General features: G+C 40.5%; 2 long non-coding RNA genes across 4 annotated transcripts in view; one reads left to right on the top strand and one right to left on the bottom strand.

Moving 5' to 3' along the window:
• LOC116543885 overlaps positions 1-25,812 on the bottom strand; it is a 373,403-nt gene that overhangs the window by 74,784 nt on the left and 272,807 nt on the right. The window lies entirely within an intron of this gene.
• Positions 15,319-16,838, top strand: LOC116543890. 3 transcript variants are annotated; one of them, XR_004265746.1, is made up of 3 exons: positions 15,319-15,538; positions 16,535-16,627; positions 16,800-16,838. It is a non-coding gene; the product is annotated as an uncharacterized LOC116543890 (long non-coding RNA). The 3 variants fall into 3 exon arrangements; XR_004265744.1 differs by lacking the exon at positions 16,800-16,838 and adding an exon at positions 16,712-16,793; XR_004265745.1 differs by lacking the exon at positions 15,319-15,538 and adding an exon at positions 16,377-16,451 and having other exon boundaries at positions 16,712-16,824.

Genomic DNA, 25,812 nt, shown 5'->3' on the forward strand with positions numbered 1-25,812 from the left:
AAAAAAAAAAAAAAAAAAAAAAAAAAAAAAAAAAAAAAAGTTCTTCCTTTATGGCTTCTGTCTCCTGATTCAATTGAAGGTTTTCTTTATGGGAATAAGAGTTTTTCTGAATCCAATATAAATTTTTCATCATGGTAGGTTCTTTGGAAATAGCTTCCTGGCACGGAGGAGGTGGACAGGAGACAGGAAGTTTTATTGATGCTGATGGGGGTAGGAAAGGCCCCCAGAAGCACGGGGGCTGAGTCAGTCAGCGAATGCATAAGGCCTGGGCACAGAGGAACAGGTTAGGGCACATTCACCTCAGGATTCTGTGGCTGCCTCCTTGGAGAAGGCAGAGAGCACCTTGGGGGTACAATTCCAAGAGCGGAGAGGGCAGAGGTTAGAGATGGCTGGGAGCCCCTAATCTGAGGAGGCACCACAATAGGCAGCAACAACTGTGTGGAAAGCTGGATGAACTGGTCACTCTTTCTTCATTCAGTCCAGCCGGCATCTGAGCACATTTTCTGTCACTCAGGGCCTGAAAAGACTGTGCCTTGAATGTTATCCAATCAGGGAGGCTTGGCTGGAAACCGTCCAATCAGGCACGCAGCTGGAGCGGGAAAGGCGGCTTCCCGGAAGTGGCGGGTCTTTTCTCTCTCTCTGCAGCCAGAGTTTCAAGTCTTGCCCTCAATTCTCTGTGTCTTTTGCTCCTAAAGGCCCAGACGTGGCGGCCCTTTGACCTGCAGGTATTGGGAGGTCCACAGCTAAGACGTCGGGATCCCCTGGAAGCCTAGAAATGGTGAGAGTGCCTTGTCGACATCCCCAGATGGGTAGGGGATGGTAGAAACCGGTGGGAAGCGGCTGTGGTCGGACTCCGGCCTTTCCACAGGCAGCTCCACAGTTTGTGCCCCGAGTTCTTATTGCCCAGATCGGCAGATCGGTCTCAGTCCCCTTCAGCCATAGGATGGCGGCTGCGCAGACATCCAGTCCCCGGAGTTCTGTCTCTTCCCTGCACAGTGACCGTGCCCTGGTCTGGAGCCCCCTCTGGGCAGCTCTGCACCGCAGTGCCCTGTCTCTCTCAGATTGTGCAGATACCTCGGGAAGGTGGTCAGGGGAGAATCCTGACTGGAGGTGTGGATTAATGAATGGGAAGAGCTTTGGTCTTTGGGGTTCCCAGTTCTTCTTGGTCTGTGGGGTTTCCAGTTTCTTTTTTCTTTTTCTATAAAAAATCTATGGGGGCTGGGCTTCGTGGCTCACGCCAGTAATCCTAGCACTTTGGGAGGCCGATGCGGGTGGATCATCTGAGGTCAGGTGTTCCAGACCATCCTGGCCAACATGGTGAAACTCCATCTTTATCAAAAAAATACAAAAATTAGCCAGACGTGGTGGTGCGCGCGAGTAATCCTAGCTCCTCAGGAGGCCGAGACAGGAGAGTCCCTTGAACTCAGGAGGCGGAGGTTGCAGTGAGCCGACGTCCCGCCATTGCACTCCAGCGAGGGCAACAAGAGTAAAACTCTGTCTCAAAAAAAAAAAAAAAAAGTATGGAAGTCACAGAATAATATTAAAGCACTTAATCATAAAGTGATTCAAGTATTGTAGAGCACTCACCTATGGTTTGTAGTTTGTGGTCTATGGGAGAAGCTTGAATAACAGACTTTCATAAGGTGCACGAAGAAAAATTTAGTAATTGGATAGGTACAGTTACCTAGTCTCTTGATTCATACTATCATGTTGACAATTTTCTAGTTATATAATCGGAGTTTAATTGGCAGTTTATAGTTGGTTAAGCCCAAATTTTGTTTTCTCTGATATAGTATAATTTACCAAAAAAATGCATTTTAGTTAGATTTTTTTAAAAAGGAGGACTCCAGGGGCTAGAGCCACCTCAGTCTAATTGCCTGCCATTGAATTATTTTCACAGTCCACAGGGGACTTCTTTTCCCCGACATTTTTCATATGTGCACCAAGCAGGGTCTCAAGTCCTTGTTCTTCCAGCCTTAACTATGATTTTCAGTAAAATACTAAATTTCTAGTGTCATTGACATTTCCAAATGCCAACTTCCCCTCACTAATACACATTATCAACTATTTGTCCTTTATTGTACCTTTGGTTGTATTTCAATTAAGAATTTTTTACCAAAGCATTGGACTGCACTATTTTTTAAATTGTCTTCTGTTAGTCAGTATTTCTCATGAGAAGAAAGCAAATAGTAATCCCTGACACTATATTGTAAAAAAAATCTCTGCGCCTATTTCTTTTATCTTCCCTAGGCACAGAGCTCTTATCAGAATGTTGTTGGGTCAAGGTTTCCATTTGGTAACTTGATGGGGTGATGTGTCATTAGCCACTCTTCAGTTTTTTCCTGGTCCTGGGTTTCAGTACTGTCTGAGGATAAACCAAGATGCCCACCATGGTGGCTGTGTTGGCTAGAGTGTCTCATGAATATCAGCTCCTGGGGCATTGTCTCTCATAGACAACCTGAGGTATAAAGTATATCCTCTCAAGAAAGCAGGTAGATACCCTGGGACTGAGCACAATCTCCTGGTGTACTCTTTCTTAGAAAAGCTAGCTCTTTGAGACATTAAGATTGACTTCACCCAATCCAGCTTCTATTTCTTGGAGACACATTGCTGGTCAGTCAAACAGATGCTGGTATTAAAAGAAAAACACAGAAATAATTTTTGCCTGCTGGAGTCTCTATGATTTGTGAAAGAAAAAATAGTATCTCATAAGACAGAAAAATAAAGTCACCCCAGTGAGGTGGCGCAAGAACTTGCAAAGTAAAAGGAACTTAGAGCAGTCACTGCGGTGTAATTGCAGTGTCTCTTGAGAGGTTGGTCATTGAGAACTTTAGTGAGCAGGAGGGGGTGGGAGAATCTTTCAAGTGATTGAATGGCCTGACTTGACATATAGGTCAGACACATGTGTTTTCTAATCAGCACTGTCACCCTGTGGGTTTGTCACCTTGAAAACATTTTTTTTCACTTATTTTGACTTTAGTTTCTTGTAACTGTAAATTGCATTTAATTAGTAAAATTTAAAAGGCATAAAAATATTAGCACAGTGCATAAAAGAAGTGGGTTTTAGAAAACAATTAAAATCTAATCATATATTCCATTTGTTAAGAATTCTCTTTTGGGGTCGGGGTTACAAAAAAAAAAAAAGAATTCTCTTTTGCCTTTTCTTTGTCAGAGTGACTTTAAACATTTTCTCAGATGTGCTTATGGCTGGGTGATTTTAAACAGAATTCCAAGTCTTAGCTTTTAGAATGCTAACAAGGAAAAATTAGAAAAAAGATATCTTCAAGGCCAGGTGTGGTGGCTCGCCCCTGTAATCCAAGCACTTTGGAGGCCAAGGCAGGCAGATCACCTGAGGTCAGGAGTTCAAGACCAGCCTGACCAACATGGTGAAACCCCGTCTTTAAAAAAAAAAAAAATTCTCTTCCATTTTGTCTGTAGAAAATAAATACATTTCCACCAAAATTGTGTTAGATAATTGGTGAGTTACATAGATTCATGAAAACAGCAGTTTTTCTTTTTGTAAGATAAAGTGGTGACAGTGAATATTTCTGTCCCATATCCTGTTATCTTGATTTTTGAGTTTCATGCTAAATTTTATGACACTTGATACCTCTTAGGAGTGTTTCCACCTGACTAATTGTTTACTACATAATTTTTATAGAAGTAAAAAATAAGGCGAGGCGCGGTGGCTCACACATGTAATCCTAGCACTTTGGGAGGCTGAGGTGGGTGGATGACCTGAGGCCAGGAGTTCAAGACCAGCCTGGCCATCATGGTGAAACCCCATCTTTATATAATTAAAAAAAAAAAAAAGAAATAATAAATAATGCTTCTATTTTCAGAAAGAAATAGATGGTTTTGCTTTTCTAATTGAGGTATAAAATGTAAACACCATAAAAATTTCTCTTTTTATATGAACAGTGTGTTTGAATGATTTCGCTGGATTTTTCAAATAGTTTCAAAAACCAAGGGAATAAATCTGACATGAAAATTAAAGGTAAAGCCCAGTGACACCAAGCTACGGCTAATATTAAACCTACAATGATTATAATCCCAGCACTTAAGGAGGCCAAAGCGGATGGATCACGAGGTCAAGAGATTGAGACCATCCTGGTCAACATGGTGAAATCCCGTCTCTACTAAAAATACAAAAATTAGCTGGGCATGGTGGCACACGCCTGTAGTCCCAGCTACTCTGGAGGTTGAGGCAGGAGAATTGCTTGAACCCCAGAGGCGGAGGTTGCGGTGAGTCGAGATCGCGCCATTGCACTCCAGCCCGGGTAACACGAGTGAAACTCCATCTCAAAAGAAAAACAAACAAACAAAAAACCTACAATGAAAAGATTATTTAAGTCCCAGTTAGTTCATTCTGGGGAGCCTACCCTGCAGATATCCCAGCCTGCTCACCCCAGCCTTGGAAGAAGCCTTTATCCTAAGAGAAGCTAAAGAGCCTGAAATGCTGGGGACCGTCAGGCAAATGCAGTTAAGGTTAAGATGAAAGGAAACTGGGTGCATCTTACTGATGATGAAGTTGTTATTGTATTGAGGCACTTTCTAGACTTTATAAAATAATACAAAGACTTATGTTAAAAAGAAATTGAATTCCAAAAAATATTGCAACAAGAGGAAGTACCAACTATAAGATCTTTATGGCTTGTAAAGTTAGGCAGACCAGGGCGTTCTTTCCTAGGGAGGAGCAAACAAGATTAGAAAGAAGGTGGGAGGGGAATGGCAAATGGAGGGTGAAAAAAATCAGATTTTACTGTTTTAGTAAACATGGAGTAATAATCTAATTTACTTCAGGCATAACATGAATTCTAGCATATTGTTTGAAATATCTTATTCTAAAATTACAGACAAGTTTGAAATGGAAAATAGAAAGCAAAAATGTATAGGGAGAGTAACATCAGCAACATGGAAAAATAAAAGTGTTCTACTTTCTTATGCCCCAACAGCCAGAAAATTTGTCAGCTATCCAGGTCAAAAATGCCTTTATGACAGAGCCAGGGATCATGGCTCACCCCTGTAATGACAGGGACATGGCACACTGAGGTTGAAGAATTGCTTCAGGACAGGATTTCAAGACCAGCCTGGGCCAGATGTCATGGTTCATGTCTGTAATTCCAGCACTCTAGAAGGTTGAGTTCAAAAACAGTTTATCCAACGTGGCAAAACCATGTCTTTACTAAAAATCCAAAAATTAGCCACGTGTGGTGATGTGTGCTTGCAACTCTGGCTACTTCAGAGGCTGAGGCACAATAATCACTTGAACCCAGGAGGAGATGACATTGAGCCAAGATCATGCCACTGCACTAACACCTGTGTGACAGAGTGAGACTCCATCTCAATAACAAAAAACTAGACTAGCCTGGGTTCTGTAGCAAGACCCCATCTCCAAAAGAAGGGCCTTTAAGAGGGCTTTGAGATCCAAGGAGGGATTTGTTAAACTTCTAAAAGTTTAACAAATTTTTTTCTTAAACTTTTTTTTTTTTTCCCAGTGGCATGTGATGTTTATTAGAATAGTCTCCACAGGTGGGGAGGAATAGAGAGGGGCTGTGCTGGGATGAGTGGCCAGTGGGTAGGTGTGAGTAGGACAGCAGGCATGGAGGGTAGGAAGTGGGCTACAAGCCCCTTCCCTATTCTCGACCTCCCAGCCAAGGGGACCCTTGGGAAGCATCAGCTAATCTTTAGTAAAATATACTCTGAGAGAGAGAGATGGTGGGGGAAAGCCAGCCATCAGAAGCCTGGTTGGGGAAAAAAGAGAAAGGCTCTGAGCTGGGGGAGTGGACATGGAGGTCCCACTGCTGCAGTAAATATGGCACCTGGGACCTGGGCACTGCCACTCAGAGACCATTTCATCAGCAGAGACCGGAGAGGTGAGGGCTGCAGGAAGCACCCCACCCTCCTGGGCCGGAACCTCGCTGCTGCTCTACCATCTCTACCAGCAGCAGCGACACATTCTCTGTTTTTTTTTTTTTTTTGAGACGGAGTCTCGCTCTTGTTACCCAGGCTGGAGTGCAATGGCGCGATCTCGGCTCACCGCAACCTCCGCCTCCTGGGTTCAGGCAATTCTCCTGCCTCAGCCTCCTGAGTAGCTGGGATTACAGGCATGCACCACCATGCCCAGCTAATGTTTTGTAGTTTTAGTAGAGACGGGATTTCACCATGTTGACCAGGATGGTCTCGATCTCTTGACCTCGTGATCCACCCGATTCGGCCTCCCAAAGTGCTGGGATTACCGGCTTGAGCCACCGCGCCCGGCCACATTCTCTCTTAATGGTACATTAATATTGCAAACCAGAGTTTATGAATAAATATTTGTTATTACTGTCTTGCAATTCCATATTAGTGTGTTTTCTTAGTGTAAGTTCCGTTTTTTTTTTTTTATTTTGAGACAGTCTGTCACCCAGGCTGGAGTGTAGTGGCACAATCTTGACTCACTGCAACTTGTGCCTCTCAGGTTCAAGTGATTCTTCTGCCTTAGCCTCGGGAGTAGCTGGGACTACAGATGCGCACCACCACGCCTGGCTAATTTTTGTATTTTTAACGGAGATGGAGTTTCACCGTATTGGCCAGGCTGGTCTCGACCTCCTGAATTCGTGATCTGCCCATGTTGACCTCCCAAAGTGCTGGGATTACAGGTGTGAGCCACATATATCTATAACAATCTGATTATATATGCGTGTGTTAATCTATAAATATGACCCCAATTTTGGTTTTGGCTTATCCTGCATGTATTCTTTCTTTTTTTGTTGTTGTTGTGATGCAGTCTTGCCCTGTCGCCCAAACTGGAGTGCAGTGGCATGATCTCAGCTCAGTGCAACCTGTCTCCCAGGTTCAAGTAATTCTCCTGCCTCAGCCTGCCCAGTAGCTGGGACTACAGGTGCATACCACCGCACCTAGCTAATTTTTGTGTTATTACTAGAGATGGGGTTTCACAATGTTGGCCAGGCTGGTCTCGAACTCCTGACCTCGTGATCCACTCGCCTCGTTCCTCCAAAGTGTTGGGATTACAGGCGTGAGCCACCATACCCAGCCTTATATTTTTTCTAAGCTGAGTTTCTTTTTTTTTTTTTTTTTTTTGAGGTGGAGTTTTGCTATTGTTGCCAAATCTGGAGTGCAATGGCATGATCTCGGCTGATTGCAATCTCTGCCTCCAGGGTTTAAGCAGTTCTCCTGCCTCAGCCTCTCAAAGTGCTGGGGCTACAGGCTTGAGCCACTGTGCCCGACCTCTTAGCTGATTTTCAATAGTTGTTTCATCTTGTTTAAATGAGTAGTTATGAAAATAGTCTTATTTTCACCATGTGTTTAATAATGAATATATATTTCCTTTGTGTGAAAAAAATGCTTTTGTGATTTGAAGGTAATTTCTGAAAAGATATATAATTCTATATTTTTTCAGATTTTTTCTTTGAAAAAATTGTTTTAAAAACACATAATATAAAATTTGCCATCTTAAATCTATCGAAGTGTACATTTCAGGGTCAGACATGGTTGTGGCTCACATCTATAACCCCAGAGATTTTGGGAGGCCACGAGAGGAGGATCACTTGAACCAAAAAGTTTGAGATCAGTCTGGGCAACATATGGAGATTCCTTTTCTACAAGAAAAATTATTTTAAAAAGCCTGGCATTTTGGTGTATACATGTGGTCCCAGCTGTTTGGGAGACTGAAGAAAGAGGATTACTGGAGCCTGGGAATTTCAGGCTACAGTCAACCATAATTGTGCTACTGCACTCCAGCTTTGGTGACATAGTGAGACCCTGTCTCAAAACGAAAGCTCTATATTCCAGGCATGTTAAGTATATTCACATTGTTACGCAAAAGGCTTCTAGAAATTTTACATCTTGTAAAACTGAAACTCAATACCCATTAAGTAACAACAACCCATTTTACCCTCTCTGCAGCCCTTGACAAACACCCTTCAACTTTCTGTTTTTATGCGTGTGACCACTTAATATATCTCATATAAGTGGAATAATATAGTACTTATCATTTTTATTTCTGGCTTATTTCCAGTAACTTAGTATTCGGAAATGTTATCTTAAATTGTTACAAGATAATCTGTTTTAAGTCTGAGAAAGTATTTCATTGTATATATATGTTACATGTTTTGATGTGTTTATAAATCAAGGGAAATCTGGGTTGCTTCAGTTTTTTGGCTTACATGAATACTGGTACAATAAACATGGATGCTCGAATATGTCTTCCAAATTCTCTGTTGAGTACTTTGGATATACATTCATAAATGTGATTGCTGTGTTTGATGATTCCAGTTTTTTTTTTTTTTTTTTTTTGAGACGGAGTTTCACTCATGTTACCCAGACTGGAGTGCAATGGCGTGATCTCGGCTCACCGCAACCTCCGCCTCCTGGGTTCAGGCAATTCTCCTGCCTCAGCCTCCTGAGTAGCTGGGATTACAGGCACACACCACCATGCCCAGCTAATTTTTTGTATTTTTGGTAGAGACGGGGTTTCACCATGTTGACCAGGATGGTCTCGATCTCTTGACCTCGTGATCCACCCACCTCGGCCTCCCAAAGTGCTGGGATTACAGGCTTGAGCTACCGCGCCCAGCCATGATTCCAGTTTTAATTATGTAAGGAACATTTATAACATTTTAAAGTAATGGCTGCATCCTTATTTTCCACCAACAATCAACATGGGTTTCATTTTTATTGCATGGTGGTTTTGTTTTTGTTGTTGTTATTTTATGGTGGCCATTCTAATGAATGTGAGATGATTTTGTTTTTCATTGTGATTTGTATGCGTTTCTGAACAAATTAGTAATTATGTGTTTTCTTCCTCTCCCTCCCTATCCTGCCCCCAGACAGTGTCTAGCTCTGTAGCCAGGCTGGAGTGCAGTGGTGTGATCTTGGCTCACTGCAACCTCCACCTCCTAGGTTCAAGCAATTCCCCTGCCTCAGTCTCCTGAGTTGCTGGGCTTATAGGCATACGCCGACACACGCAGCTAATTTTTGTATTTTTAGTAGAGACGTGGTTTCACCATGTTGGCTAGGCTGGTCTTGAACTCCTAACATTAAGTGATCCACCCGTCTCAGCTTCACGAAGTGCTGGAATTACAGGCCTGAGCCATCATGCCCGGCTGCGTTTTCTTTCAAATGCTTTTTTTCATTTTTGTGTTCTTTTTGAGGGAAATTTAGTTCAATTATTTCTTCCTTTCTGAATAACATTCAATTTTATTGTTCAGTTTTACAAGTTGTTTATGTACTCTCAATTTTAAGCTCTGTGACACGTGATTTGCAAATATTTTTACTCATTTTCTACAAGGCATTATCCCTTCATTGAATGTTTTCTTTGATGTGCAGAAACTTTGGAGTATACTGCAGTTAAATTGTACTGTTTTTTTCTTTGTTGCTCACGCATTTAATGTCATATCTAGGAAAATGATGCCAAGTCCAATGTGATGTCATTCCCCCTGTATTATTATTGTTTTATTTATTTATTTATTTATTTCGAGATGGAGTTTTTCTCTCGTTTCCTAGGCTGTAGGGCAATGGCACAATCTCGGCCAACCGCAACCTTTGCCTCCAGGTTCAAGTGATTCTCTTTCCTCAGCTACCTGAGTAGCTGTAATTGCAGGCATTCACCACCACAATTGGCTAATTTTATATTTTTTTGTAGACACAGAGTTTCTCCATGCTGGTTAGACTGGTCTTGAACTCGTGACCTCAGGTGATCCACCCTCCTCAGCCCCCTAAAGTGTTGAGATTACAAGCGTGAGCCACCGCACCTGGCCTCTTTATTTTTATGGCTCTATATTTTATTTAAAATATTTTTCATATGTGGTTCAAGGAAATAATCTAACTTCATTTTATCCATGCTGATATTTAGTTTTGAACATTATGCGTTGAAGAGATCTTTGTTTCTATTGTGTGCTCATGGCAACTTTATGGAAGATCATTTAATCATATACAGAAGAGTTCATTTCTGTACTCTGCCTGCATTCTTTCATCTGTTTATGTCTTATCTGTCTTTCTGTAAGTACCTGTACTACATTCGTTTTGTTATTGTAGCTTTTATGTTTTGTTTGTTTGTTTGAGGTGGATTATCACAGTTTCACCCATCCTGGAGTGCAATGACGTGATCTTGGCTCACTGCAATTTCTGCCTCCCCGGTTCAAGCAATTCTGTTGCATCAGCCCCTTAAGTGGCTGGGATTATAGGTGTCCACCACCACGCCTGGCTAATTTGTTGTATTTTTAGTAGAGATGGGGTTTCACTATGTTGGCTAGGGTGGTCTCAAGCTCCTGACCTTGTGACCCACCTGCCTCAGCCTCCCAAAGTGCTGGGATTACAGACGTTAGCTACTTTGCCTTATCTTTTTGGCTACAGTGTATAATCAATTTTTTTTTTTTTTGAGATGGTGTTTTTCTCTTGTTTCCCAGTATGGAGTGCGGTGGCTCGATCTCAGCTCACTGCAGCATCTGCCTCCCAGGTTCAAGTAATTCTCTTACCTCATCCTCCTGAGCAGCTGAGATTGCAGGCACACGCCACCATGCCCAGCTAATTTTTGTATTTTTAGTAGAGTCGGGATTCCACAACCTTGGTCAGTCTGGTCTCAAACTCCTGACCTCATAATCCGCCCACATTGGCCTCCCCAAATGCTGGGATTATAGTAATGAGCCACCACACCTGGCCAGAAATAATTGTTTTATGTTGCCTTAAAGTTATCTGTTTCCTTCTAATATTCTGTCTTGTTTTATTTTTATTCCAGAAAGTGGGATACTCAAATATTCTATTATAATATTATTGCACTCTGTGTGTTTCATTAATTCTGTCAATCTTGGCTTTACATATTTGGAAACTTAGTGTGAGATACACGCACACATACACACACAGACACACATGAACACAACAAATGTATATAGAAATTTGTTGTAGGTTCCCAGTGAATGAGTCTATTATTGTTTAATGTCCTTCTTTGTCTTTCTGAGTTTTGACTTTAAAACACGTCTTATAAAATATGACAGTTCTGACTTAAGGTGTAGCTTGTGTAATATTATTTTGACCTCTTCTGCTCTCATTTGTGAATTTTGCATGGGATGTCTGCTTCTATCTTACCACTTTCAGTCTTTCTTTATCATTAGATCTCAACTCACTCTTGTAGAAAGGCAAGCTGAATCTTAGTTTAAAATTTTTTTTATAAATCCTTTTATTAAAAGTATGTCTTCTAATTAAAAAGTTAATTTTACATATATTTAATTTTCTGAAAGAGAAAGACTGTTATCTTATTGTTATTTGAAAGAATGTTATTTTATTGTTTTATTTGATTCTTGTTTCTTTGTTACTATTTTTCTCTTTCCTTCTTTGTGTCTTCTTTACTTTTGTACTTATATGCTTTCACTTTTTATAATTTTGATTCATATATGTATACCGTTTTTTTGTAGTACCTTGGGGATTATATAAAATCTCTAAAAGATGCAGCAGTATATTTAATTCTGGTAAAAAATGAACTTCAGTTGTGTACAAAATTCTTTCTCACTACATCTGCCCTCAACTTTCTTACTGATGTTGCTAATTCTATCTTTTTATGTTGTATATACATTAACGGGTGTGTATAATAATTTCTGTGCTTTTATGTTTCAAGTTTTAGAGAATGAGTATAAATGTTTTCTGCACCACTGTGATAATGCTAAGGAATTGTGTTTTGCTGTATGTGCATATCTTTCCAAGAAAGTTATGTATTTTTTGTCTTTGAGATGGCATCTGGCTCTGTTACCCAGGCTGCAGTGCAGTGACATAATCTCGGCTCACTGCAACCTTCACCTCCTGGGTTCAAGCAATTCTCCTGCCTCAGCCTCCTGAGTAGCTGGGACTACAGGCGTGTGCCACCACGCCCAGCTTATATTTTTGTATGTTTAGTAGGGATGGGGTTTCACCATGTTAGCCAGGATAGTCTCAATCTCCTGACCTCATGATCTACCAATCTGAAAGATAGGGCCTATGCAGTGCCAATGTCCTTTTTTTTTTTAACATGTAGTTATTTTGAAGATTATTTTTAGTTGGCAGGACAGTTTTGCTAATGGTATTCTCACTTGACAGCTGTTTTTGTTTTTTTTTTTCCCGTACTTTTACAGTATCTCACAGTTCCCTTCTGGCTTGCAAAATTTTCATGACATGTTTATTAGTTATCTTCTAAGACTATACTTAAAATTAACACATCACTTTTATCTTGCAGCTTTCAGGATTGCCTACTTGTTTGTGACTTTTAAAATTGCACTTATGTATGTGTTTGTTACAAACATCTTTGGTGTATTCTGGTTTGTTTGTTGAGCTTCTTCATTTGTACATCATTTTCCTTAATTATTTTGTGTGTTTCTCACCTCCACAATTTCTTTTTTTGTTATTTTTTTAAATTTTTATTATTATTATTATTATTTTTTTTTGAGACGGAGTTTCACTCTTGTTACCCAGGCTGGAGTGCAATGGCGCGATCTCGGCTCACCGCAACCTCCGCCTCCTGGGTTCAGGCAATTCTCCTGCCTCAGCCTCCTGAGTAGCTGGGATTACAGGCACGCGCCACCATGCCCAGCTAATGTTTTTGTATAAAATTCTTATTTTATTTTATTTTATTTTGTTTTGTTTAGTTTTTTGTGGAGACTGGGATTACAGGCACGCACCACCATGCCCAGCTGATTTTTTGTATTTTTAGTAGAGACGGGGTTTCACCATGTTGACCAGGATGGTCTCGATCTCTTGACCTTGTGATCCACCCACCTCGGCCTCCCAAAGTGCTGGGATTACAGGCTTGAGCCACCGTGCCCGGCCTATTATTTTTAATATTATTGTTTTTTTTGAGACGGAGTTTCGCTCTTGTTACCCAGGCTGGAGTGCAATGGCGCGATCTCGGCTCACTGCAACCTCCGCCTCCTGGGTTCTGGCGATTCTCCTGCCTCAGCCTCCTGAGTAGCTGGGATTTCAGGCACGGGCCACCATGCCCAGCTAATGTTTTGTATTTTTAGTAGAGACGGGGTTTCACCATGTTGACCAGGATGGTCTTGATCTCTTGACCTCGTGATCCACCTGCCTTGGCCTCCCAAAGTGCTGGGATTACAGGCGTGAGCCACCACGCCTGGCCCTGTTATTGTTAATATTTTTGTGGTTATCCTCATTCTTCTGATTTTTAATAGTTATCTTTGTTTCTATTTTTCTCATTATTATTCAATGTATTTTAAATTTGTTTTTTTTTAAATTTTTATTTATTTATTTATTTTAGAGATGGGGTCTCGCTATGTTGCCCAGGCTGGAGTGCAGTGGCTACTCACAGGTGCAATCCCACTACTGATCAGCATGGGAGTTTTGACCTGCTCCCTTTCCAAACTGGGCCTGTTCACCCCTCCTTAGGCAACCTGGTGGTCCCCCACTCCTGGGAGGTCACCATATTGATGCTGAACTTAGTGCAGACACCTGATCGGCATAGCGCACTATAGCACAGAAGTCCTGGGCTCAAGTGATCCTCCCACCTCAGCCTCCTGAGTAGCTGGGACTACAGGCATGTGCCACCGTGCCCGGCTATTTTAAATTTTAAAAACTAATTTGTATATGTTTATTTTTACTTGTTGATTTCCGAAATTTTAAAAATATTTCGAATGGGGCTATGTTGCCCTAATATTTGGTATATATTATAATCTTTTATTGGAATTTGGACATTCGAAACAAATTACCTACAAATTACTTTTGTAATGTAGCTTTGTCCTGGCATAGCCTGAAATCAATAGCGTTGGATAGATATTGTAAGAATTTCTCAAACATGTTCTTAGGATGTGTCTTGTCTGAAATTTCTTAGTTTTTTTTAGCTAAAGGCATTTGTTCATGTCCCTCATTTGCTACAGGTGTTTTCTGCTTGCAGTACCGTGCAGTCTCTTTGCTGCTGTAACATTTACCTTTGATCTCAGCAGACTCAAACTGTCATTCCAAAGTATACCATTTCTTTCAGCACTATATTTCATGAAATAAAGCAGCCAATATCTGCAAAGCTCCCTAGAAATCAGAAATAAAGATACTTGTGCCACTACTTTTCTTGTCTTTAATAAAAAAAAAAACTAGGAGTTGGAAATTTATTTCTATGTTTTTTTGTTTTTGTTTTTTTGCAAGACAAAGTATTGCTCTCTCACCCAGGCTGAAGTGCAGTGGTACAATCTCAGCTCACTGCAACCTCTGCCTCCCAGGTTGAAGCAATTCTCCTACCTCAGCCTCCCAAGTAGCTGTGATTACAAGTGCACACCATCAGGCCTGGCTAATTTTTGTACTTATAGTAGAGATGGGATTTCACCATGTTGGCCAGGATAGTCTCGAACTACTGACCTCCTGATCCACCCACTTCGACATCCCAAAGTGATGGGATTCTAGGCATAAGACACCACGCCTAACCTGGTAATTTACTTATAAAAGCACTGTATTACTTTAGGCAGCAAAAAAAGCTATGTTGGGTAAATATAACAAACTTTTGGGTTTTTTTTTCTATGTGGCTCTTTGCATTGTGCTCAGCTGGGGCATGTTACACCCTTAATTCATTTAAAAATTTTCCACAAATGTATTTTAGTCAGTATGTTTTTGTAACATTTATATGTCTACGAAGGATTTAGAACCTATGATATTTTGCTATGTCATCTTATTGAAGTAGTTTGCTTAATTTTATAGGTTATATTTGTAAAGTATCTTCATCAAAGTCTTGCAAGTGTAATAATTTGTTGTTTTTATTTATTTCAGTTATGTTTTCTCATTTTTGCCCAAGACCATTGGCCAGGGAAAAATATGAAAGATTCTTTCCAAAAAGAGACACTGAAAAGACATGGAAAATGTAGACATGAGAACTTACCATTAACAAAAGGCTGTAAAAGTGTGTGTGAGTGTGAAGTCCACAAAGGAGGTGATAATGCACTCAGCCAATGTTTGAGAACTACCCAGAGCAAAGTATTTCAATGTGATAAATACGTGAAAGTCTTTCATAAGTTTTCAAATTCAAACAGACATAAGGTAAGATATACTAAAAAGAAACCTTTCAATTATAGAGAATCTGGCAAATCATTTTGCATGATTTCGTACTTAACAGCAGAATTTATACTAGAGTACATTTCTACAAATGTGAAGGATGTGGAAAAGCCTTTAACAGGTCTTCAACCCTCACTAAACATAAGAGAATTCATACGAAAGAGAAATCCAACAAATGTGAAGAATGTGGCAAAGCCTTTAACCAGTCCTCAAACTTAATTAAACATAAGAAAATTCACACTGGAGAGAAGCCTTACAAATGCGAAGAATGTGGCAAAACTTTCAACCGATCCTCAACCCTTACTACCCATAAGAGAATTCATACTGGAGAGAATTCTTACATATGTGAAGAATGTGGCAAAGCCTTTAACCAAACATCAAACCTTATTATACATAAGAAGACTCATACTGGAGAGAAACCCTATAAATGTGAAGAATTGTGGCAAAACTTTTAACCAATCCTCAACCCTTACTACCCATAAGAGAATTCATGCTGGAGAGAAACCCTACAAATATAAAGAATGTGGCAAAGCTTTTCACTGATCCTCAGGCCTTACTAAACATAAGAAAATTCATACTGGAGAGAAACCCCATGATTGTGAAGAATGTGGCAAAGTTTTTTACCAGTACTACAGCCTTTCTAGACATAAGATGATTCATGTGGAACAGAAACCTTACCTATGTGAAGAATGTGGCAAAGCCTTTAACCAGACCTCAAACCTTATTATGCATAGAGAATTCATACTGGAGAGAAACCGTACAAATGTGAAGAATGTGGCAAAGCTTTTAACCATTTTTTACACCTTACTATACATAAGACAGTTCATACTGGAGAGAAATGTTACAAATGTAAAGAATGTGGTAAAGATTCTAACCACCCTTCGACCATTAGTAAACATAAGAAAATTCATGCTGGGCCGGGCGTGGTGGCTCACGCCTGTAATCCCAGCACCTTGGGAGGCCGAGGCGGGTGGATCACAAGGTAAAGAGATCGAGACCATCCTGATCAACATGGTGAAACCCCATCTCTACTAAAAATACAAAAAATCAGCTGGGCATGGTGGCGTGTGCCTGTTATCCCAGCTACTCAGGAGGCTGAGGCAGGAGGCAGAGGTTGCGGTGAGCCGAGATCGCGCCATTGCACTCCAGCCTGGGTAACAAGAGCGAAACTCCGTCTCAAAAAAAAATAAAAAATAAAAAAATTTTAAAAAATTAAAAAAAAAAAAAGAAAATTCATGCTGGAAAGCAACCCTACAAATGTGAAGAATGTGGCAAAAATTTTTACTGAACCACAAACTTTACTTTACATAAGAGAATTCATACTGGAGAGAAGCCCTTCAAATGTAAAGACTGTGGAAGAGCTTTTATCAGCTCCTCAAAACTTACTGTCCATAAAAGAATTCATGCTGGAGTGAAACCCTACAAATGTGAAGAATGTGAAAAAAGTTTTAACTTATCCACTAGCCTTACAAAACATAAGAGAATTCATACTGGAGAGAAGCCATAAAATGTAAAGAAGGTGGAAAAGCTTTTAAGCAATCCTCAGAACTTACTATCCATAAGAGAATTCATACTGGAGAGAAACCCTACAAATGTGAAGAATGTGGCAAAAGTTTTCACAATTCCTCATACCTTACTAAACATAAGAAAATGCATACTAAAGAGAAGCCGCACAAATGTAAAGAATGTGGAAAAGCTTTTAACCAGTACTCAAGCCTTTCTAGACATGAGAAAATTCATACTGAAGAGAAACGTTACAAATGTGACGTTATAATGTGGCAAAGCCTTTAACCAGTCCTCACACCTTATTAAACATAAGAAAACCTGGGCGTGGTGGCTCAAGCCTGTAATCCTAGCACTTTGGGAGGCCGAGGCGGGTGGATCACGAGGTCAAGAGATCGAGACCATCCTGGTCAACATGGTGAAACCCCGTCTCTACTAAAAATACAAAAACTCAGCTGGGCATGGTGGAACGTGCCTGTAATCCCAGCTACTCAGGAGGCTGAGGCAGGAGTATTGCCTGAACCCAGGAGGCGGAGGTTGCGGTGAGCCGAGATCGCGCCATTGCACTCCAGCCTGGGTAACGTGAGTGAAACTCCATCTCAAAAAAAAAAAAAAAAAAAAAAACATAAGAAAATTCATACGAGAGAGAAACCCTAAAAATGTGAAGAATGTGGCAACATTTTTAACAGATCCTCAACCATTACTACTGATAAGATAATTCATACTTGAGAGAAACTCTACAAATGTAAAGAATGTGGCAAAGCTTTTAACCAGTCCTCAAGCATTACTAAACATAAGAAAATTCATACTGGAGAGAAACCCTATGAATGTGAAGAATGTGGCAAAGGCTTTACCATCATCCAACCTTTCTAGACATAAGGAAATTCACACTGAAGAGAAATCTTACAAATGTAAAGAATGTCGCCGGGTGTGGTGGCTCAAGCCTGTAATCCCAGCACTTTGGGAGGCCGAGGCGGGTGGATCACGAGGTCAAGAGATCGAGACCATCCTGGTCAACATGGTGAAACCCCGTCTCTACTAAAAAAAAATACAAAAAATTAGCTGGGCATGGTGGCACGTGCCTGTAATCCCAGCTACTCAGGAGGCTGAGGCAGGAGAATTGCCTGAACCCAGGAGGCGGAGGTTGCGGTGAGCCGAGATTGCGCCATTGCACTCCAGCCTGGGTAAAAAAAACGAAAAACTGTTTCACATACAAAAAAGAAACAAAAAAAAAAAAAAGAATGTGGCAAAGCCTTTAACCCATTTACAAATCTCACTAAACATAAGAAAATTTATACTAGAGAAAAACTCTAATAACGTGAAACATGTGACAATAATTGTGATAACACCTCACACTTAAGCATAAAAGGAATCGTACCTGTGAGAAATTCTAGAAATGAAGAGTGTGATGAAGTCTTTAAATGGTTGTCACACTTGATTTTAGGTAAGATAATTCATACTGCCACAAACTACAAGTATGAACAATGTGGCAAAACTTAATTTATACTCACACCTTATTGCATAGAAAAGCATTTGTAGTTGAAAAATATACAAATGCCGGGCGCAGTGCCTCACGCCTGTAATCCTAGCTCTTTGGGAGGCCAAGGTGGGTGGATCACCTGAAGTCAGGAGTTCAAGACCAGCCTGGGCATCATGGTGAAACCCCATCTTTGTAAAAAAAAAAAAAAAAAAGAGAGAGAGAAATATACAAATATAAAGGATGTGGAAAAGCCATTAATATCTGCTCACATCTTAATATTAGAAAGTTAGTACTTAATAAAAGCATGATCTATGCAATTGCTGTGAAAAGAGCATTCAGAAAATATAAGCCTTTAATGTGAAAAAGAGTAATCCTTTTGAAGACAAACATTACAAACATAAAGAGGGTTGTAGTACTTTTACTTGTATCACAAATCTTATTGTAGACATTTTGTGCTAGAGGAAAACCCGGAAGCAGTTGCTTTAACTTTGTTTAACCTCAGAGAATTTATATATGAGAAAAACCCTGCGCATGTAACAAATTTTGAAAATCTCTTTCAAAAACTATAGCTAAAAAAGCAGCAGAGGATTCATACTCAAATATATTTTGCAGATACAGTAGATATAAAGATATTTAATCCAAGTTTAAGTTTATATAAATATTAGAGGATTCACAGAAGAAATATCTAAGGTTCTGGCACTTCAGACACTACACTAAATCAGAGTGCTGAGTACCGAAAATAATCCAAATCTAAATTTGGTGGACATTTATTTGTATATAACTTTAAAAGAAGTAGAACATTTTTTTGCAATGTTATAGTTACATTCAAAGTATATTTTTTAGCTTAAAAATTTTCTGGTTTTTGAAAAGCAAAAATGATGTAATTCAACTCTCAAAATTACGTCATTCTCTTTTATTGCTATTCTATTGACATGTGAAAGCATGTGATCAGTTGTTGCTACATCAAAGATATAAGTTTTTTTAAAATTGTGGGGCATTATTTGTGACCTTTTCAATTAAAGAACAAGAACATTAGAATGAGTGGGGTGGCCGGGCGCGGTGGCTCAAGCCTGTAATCCCAGCACTGTGGGAGGCCGAGGCGGGTGGATCACGAGGTCAAGAGATCGAGACCATCCTGGTCAACATGGTGAAACCCCATCTCTACTAAAAATACAAAACATTAGCTGGGCATGGTGGTGCGTGCCTGTAATCCCAGCTACTCAGGAGGCTGAGGCAGGAGAATTGCCTGAACCCAGGAGGCGGAGGTTGCGGTGAGCCGAGATCACGCCATTGCACTCCAGCCTGGGTAACATGAGTGAAACTCCGTCTCAAAAAAAAAAAAAAGGTACACTATTTCTTTGTACACTCCTGCCTGGGCAACAAAGTGAGTTTCCATCTCAAAAGTTAAAAAGAAAAATAATAAGAACATTAAAACGTAAGATGCGTGATGAAAATAAAACTGGCGAGACTTTTGTAGTTAACGTATAATACTGAGTGCTGTATGAGACAGTGTTCAGAGTAATTCTGCATTATAATGAAAGAAAACATTTTTAATTTTAGTTACATTTGATTAAATTAGTCATATTTTATGGCCAGGTGCAGTGACTCATGCCTGTAATCCTAGCACTTTGGTGGGCTGAGGTGGGCAGATCACCTGAGGCTGAGAATCAAGACCAACATGACCAACATGGTGAAACAATGTCTCTACTAAAAATACAAAAATTGGCCATGCTTGGTGGTACATTCCTGTAAACAAGGCTACTCTGCAGGCTAAGTCAGGAAAATAGTTTTACGCCAGGAGGCAGAGGTTTCATTGAGCCAAGATCACGCCATTGCACTCTAGCCTGGGCAACAAGAACGAGACTTTGTCTCAAAGAAAAAATATATATATATATATATATGTGTATATATATATGTATATATATACACACACACACAGTTATATTATTTTACTAATGATATTTCTATGTAATAAAATGCAGTACATTTTTAAATTTTTAGATTATTTGTAAACTTCGTTTTTTAATAAAACTTTTTTTAACATGTGTTTATTATACATTCAATGAAGCATTTATTATGCCGCTAACTTATCTACCTAACTCAAAATATAGTTGGCTGGGTGTGGTAGCTCACACCTATAATCCCAGCACTTTGGGAGGCCATAGCAGGCAGATCACCTGAGGTCAAGAGTTTGAGACCAACCTGACCAGCATGGAGAAGGAAACCCTATCTCTACTAAAAAGACAAATACTGGCCAGGTGTGGTGGAGCATGCCCGTAATGCTAGCTACTTGGCAGCCTGAGGCAGGAGAATCTTGAAGCCAAGGGGAGATTGCAGTGAGCTAAAATCATGCCATTTTACTCCAGCCTGAACAAAAAGAGCAAGACTCCATCTAAAAAAAAAAAAATAGTAAGGATTTGTAGTTAAAAAATGGTAACAGTGTGCCATTTGGTAACATTATGAGCTAACATTTCCATTGCCAGTGGCTTTAAGCTGCAAATAAGAATATTGTTATTGTAAGTTAAAAAAAAATTCATATAAACTTATTTTTAAAAATTGTTGTGGATGCATAGTATGTGTATATATTTATGCCACGTATAGAATATTTTGATACAGGCATATAATATGTAATAATCACAGGGTAAGTGATGTATCCATCAACTCCAGGATTTATCCTTTGTATGACAAACCTACACATTTAATTATTTTGAAATGTGCAATTAAATTGTTATTAATTACAGGGTCATTTTATGGTCATAATAAGAATTAGCAGTGTTAATAATATCTTTCTGAATTCTGAATAAACATTTTTAAATTTGTTTATATATATATATATATTTTATTAAAGAAGGGGTTTCACCATGTTGGTCAGGCTGGTCTTGAACTCCCGACCTCAGGTGATCCGCCCGCCTTGGCCTCCAAAGTGCATGGATTACAGGCGTGAGCCACTACGCCCGGCCTAAATTTGTTAATATTTTCTTAAACATGTGGCCTCTGCCTGCAAACACATACAGACTCTTAATTTTATTTACATAGAGGTAAATATACACATATATTACTCTAAACCTTAGGGGTAAAAATATTATAAAGTAAATATGTATGTTTTTGTGAATATGAATTTGTACCTATTTTTAGAGGAGAAGATCAATATTGGAACAAAACAAATCATCTTAAGAAGGTAACTAATTGGCTGGGTGCAGTGGCTCGCACCTGTAATCCCATCATTTTGGGAGGCTGAAGCGGGTGGATCACCTGAGGTTAGGAGTTTGAGATCAGCCTGACTAACATGGTGAAACCCCATCTCTACTAAAAATACAAAAATTAGCCAGGCGTGGTGACATGCACCTGTAGTTCCAGCTCCTAAGGAAGCTGAGACAGGAGAATTGCTTGAACCTGAGAGGGGGAGGTTGCAGTGAACTGAGATCATGCCACTGCACTCAAGTCTGGGCGAAAGAGCGAGACTCCATCTCAAAATATAATAAGAAGGTAACTAATTTACTAGACAACTGAAAACGTCAAAAATGCTGAAAACAAATGTATACTTTCTGCTTTGTATTGAATTTATTACTGTAATATCTTACATGACTTATGGTTCAGAATCCTCCCATGTAGATATGCTGTTGCATTGTCTGGACCCATAATTTTCTTGTTTTTTAGAATTTTTTATGAGGCATTCATTATGTGGATTTGTCAGGGATTAAAATGCTTTTATAAAATTTATTAGTGCAGACAATAATGTTTGGAAGTAATTCCAAAATAGCGTATCAAGTTATAATTTATTTTGTTAGAACATTTCATTTGTTCTTTTAATTGGAGAATCCTTTATAAGTCTGCCTTTCTTCAGTTGTTCTTTTCACTTTTTATAATTAAAGTAACTAAATTTATTGTTTATTGAGCCATTTTTTTCAGGTAAACACTAAGAATGCTTATAAGTATTGAGGGTGTTTTTATATATAAATGTAGCAGACACACATGACAGTGCTTGCTATGTAACAGATACTCCATAACAAGCTATAAATCTTCCTGTTGACATTAGGAACTTCAGGTCAGAGATGGAAAATATAAGTGGATGAAGAAATAACATTGATTCTTCATGTTAGAGGACATTTTTTCCAGTCTACAAACCTGATTCTTGCTGAATTTAAAGAGAAATTCTGCTTTCTTTCTATTGTTTTCTTTCTTTCTTTCTGTTTCTTCCTTCCTTCCTTCCTTTCTTTCCTTCCTTCTTTCTTTCTTTCTTTTTTGAGACAGAGTCTTGCTCTGTCACTTAAGCTGGAGTGCAATTGTGTGACTGCTGACTGCAACCTCCACCTCCCAGGTTCAAGTGATTCTCCTGCCTCAGCCTCCTGAGTAGCTGGGATTACAGGTACCTGCCACCACACCTGGCAAAATTTTGTGTTTTGTGGAGACCAGGTTTCACCATGTTGGCCAGGCTGGTCTCAAACTCCTGACCTTGTGATCTGCCTGCCTTAGCCTCCAAAACTGTTGGAATTGCAGACATGAGCCACCACTCCTAACCCTACAGTTTCTATTTTTAGTCACCTGACTAGCCAACTTCTTGGTTATTTTCTTTCTTTCTTTTTTTTTTTTTTTTAAAGACAGTGTTTCACCGTGTTGGCCAGGCTGGTCTTGAACTCCTGACCTCAGGTGATCTGCCCACCTCGGCCTCCCAAAGTGCTGAGATTACAGGCGTGAGCCACCACGCCTGGCCTTTCTGGGTTATTTTCTCTGAAAAACTTGGAGATCATGGCAGGTTTTGGATTAAAACATTTTCTATTAGTTTGCTCACAAACTTGTTTACTGTGTTCAAAGAGGCCAGTTATGGCTTGGTCTCAGCTCATTGCAACCTCCACCTCCTGGGTTGAAGTGATTCTTCTGTGTCATCTTCTGAAGTAGCTGGGACTACAGGCACATCTTGCCATGCCCGGTAGCTTTTTTTTTTTTTAAAGACGGGGCTTCACCATGTTGGTCAGGCTGGTCTTGAACTCCCAACCTCAAGTGATCCGCTCACCTTGTCCTCCAAAATGCTTGGATTACAGGTGTGAGCAACCACGCCCAGGTTTTTTTTTTTTTTTTTTTTTTTTGAGACGGCGTCTTGCTCTGTCGCCAGGCTGGAGTGCAGTGGTACAGTCTCAGCTCACTGCAACCTCCGCCTCCTGGGTTCAAGCGATTCTTCCGCCTCAGCCTCCGGAGTAGCTGGGACCACAGGTGCGTGCCATCATGCCTGGCTAATTTTTTTGTATTTTTAGTAGAGATGGGGTTTCACCGTGTTGACCAGGATGGTCTCGATCTCTTGACCTCGTGATCCACCCGCCTTGACTTCCCAAAGTGCTGGGATTGCAGGCATGAGCCACCGTGCCTAGCCTGCTTTTCGTATTTTAGTAGAGACAGGGTTACATCCTATTGCCCAGGCTAGTCTCTAACATTTTAGCTGAGGCAATCAGCCTGTCTCAGCCTCCCAAAGTGCTAGGATTACAGGCATGAGCCAATACACACAGCCAATTTTTGCATTTTTAGGAGAGATGGGGTTTGCCATGTTGGCCAAACTGGTCTTGAACTCCTGACCTCAGGTCATCCACCCACCTCTGCCTCCGAAAGTGCTAGAATTACAGGTGTGAGCCATGGTGCATAGTTGAAAACCTTTTTCTTTTAAATCATAAAAGTATTATGGTCATAGGCCAAAAAGGATGAAACACAGAGTATGGGTTACTTATGGACGCACTGGTGCAACCACCCTATCACAGTCATCCAGTGGGAAAAAAAATTGATTAGAAGGTATTTTTAGAATACTTTTCTGATTTTATTGCTGTGTTAAATTCTTATCTTTATTATTTGCCATATAGAAGTCTGTACTTCAACTGAAAATGCCAAGAATTTCAAGCTAATATGCTCACACATATATTCTCACTAGAAGGGCACTGGTGTGTTGCAAGCCAGGCGTGGCATTTCTGGCTTTGCTTGTGCTGCTTTGATTGTGTAAAATAGAAAGACAGGAAGTAAAGTGCGGTCAAGCGTGACATATCAACTTTCTACAGCAGCAACATCTGAATTCTTCTGTTGTCAACTAGAAATAATGACAGTATTTTAAAACTAAAGAAAGAAATTGGCCAGGTGTGGTGGCTCATGCCTGTAATCCCAGCACTTTGAGGTGGGCAGATTGCCTGTGGTCAAAAGTTCAAGACCAGTCTGGCCAACATGGTGAAACCCCATCGCTACTAAAAATACAAAAAAACTGGCTGAGTGTGGTGGGGTGTGTCTGTAATCTCAGCTACTTGGGAGGCTGAGGCAGGAGAATTGCTTGAACCTGGGAGGTGGAGGTTGCACTGAGCCAAGATCATGCCATTGCATTTCAGCCTGGGTGACAGACCGAGACCCCATCTCCGAAAAAGAAAAAATATAGATAAATTATATATTTAATCATTATTTTTAATAGTTTAAAACAATTTAAAACTTTTGAATTACGTAAGTTGAACAACTCGAACATGCTGATACCTAATAGTTTCATCTGGATTTTTTTTTTTTTTTTTTTTTGAGACGGAGTTTCACTCTTGTTACCCAGGCTGGAGTGCAATGGCACGATCTCGGCTCACCGCAACCTCTGCCTCCTGGGTTCAGGCAATTCTCCTGCCTCAGCCTCCTGAGTAGCTGAGATTACAGGCACATGCCACCATGCCCAGCTAATTTTTTGTATTTTTAGTAGAGACGGGGTTTCACCTTGTTGACCAGGATGGTCTCGATCTCTTGACCTCGTGATCCACCCACCTTGGCCTCCCAAAGTGCTGGGATTACAGGCTTGAGCCACTGCGCCCTGCCTCATCCGCATATTATTAATTAATTATTTATTTATATTTCAGAATGTGAAGTCTTGCTCTGTTGCCCAGCCTGGAGTGCAAGGTGTGGTCTTGGCTCACTACAACCTCTACCTCCCAAGTTCAAGTGATTCCCCCTGTCTCAGCGTCCTGAGTAGCTGGGACTATCGGCACACGCTACCATGCCTGACTAATTTTCTATTTTTGGTAGAGACAGGTTTTCACCATCTTGGCCAGGCTGGTCTTGGACTCCTGACTGCAGATGATTTACCTGCCTCAGCCTCCCAAAGTATTGAGACTACAGGCATGAGCCACCGCATACGGCCTGTGATTTTACTATATTTATTTTTAAAATTATAATTCATTTATCCTGACTATGTCACTGGGCCCAGAACCTAGGTGATGTGATTCTCCTGCATCGTCTCTGCCCATAGGTGGAATTGTGAAATACACCCAGATCTAAATAGGTATACAGATGCTACAATGACTCATATCTGGACGCAACCAAGAAGAGAGATGTTGACTCTCATAGCTTGGCTTACCACATTGGATAAGGTCCTAGGTCTTTTACTTGTACCAAAGTCAAAGAGAATGACAACATTCACACATCATATAAATCCCTCCAGTGGCACAGAAAGTGTCAACAGGGCCAACCATGCTGAAGAGATTGTGATTCTCCTGTGCACGGCCAGCCGACTGTAAGAATTGTCACCCTGGGCCGGGCGCGGTGGCTCAAGCCTGTAATCCCAGCACTTTGGGAGGCCGAGGCGGGTGGATCACGAGGTCAAGAGATCAAGACCATCCTGGTCAGCATGGTGAAACCCTGTCTCTATTAAAAATACAAAACATGAGCTGGGCATGGTGGCGCGTGCCTGTAGTCCCAGCGACTCAGGAGGCTGAGGCAGGAGAATTGCCTGAACCCAGGAGGCGGAGGTTGCGGTGAGCCGAGATCGCGCCATTGCACTCCAGCCTGGGTAACAAGAGCGAAACTCCGTCTCAAAAAAA

Source organism: Sapajus apella, unplaced genomic scaffold, assembly GCF_009761245.1.
Source record: "Sapajus apella isolate SASKATOON/1434 unplaced genomic scaffold, GSC_monkey_1.0 scaffold199, whole genome shotgun sequence".
In the NCBI taxonomy this organism is placed as follows: Eukaryota; Metazoa; Chordata; class Mammalia; order Primates; family Cebidae; genus Sapajus; species Sapajus apella.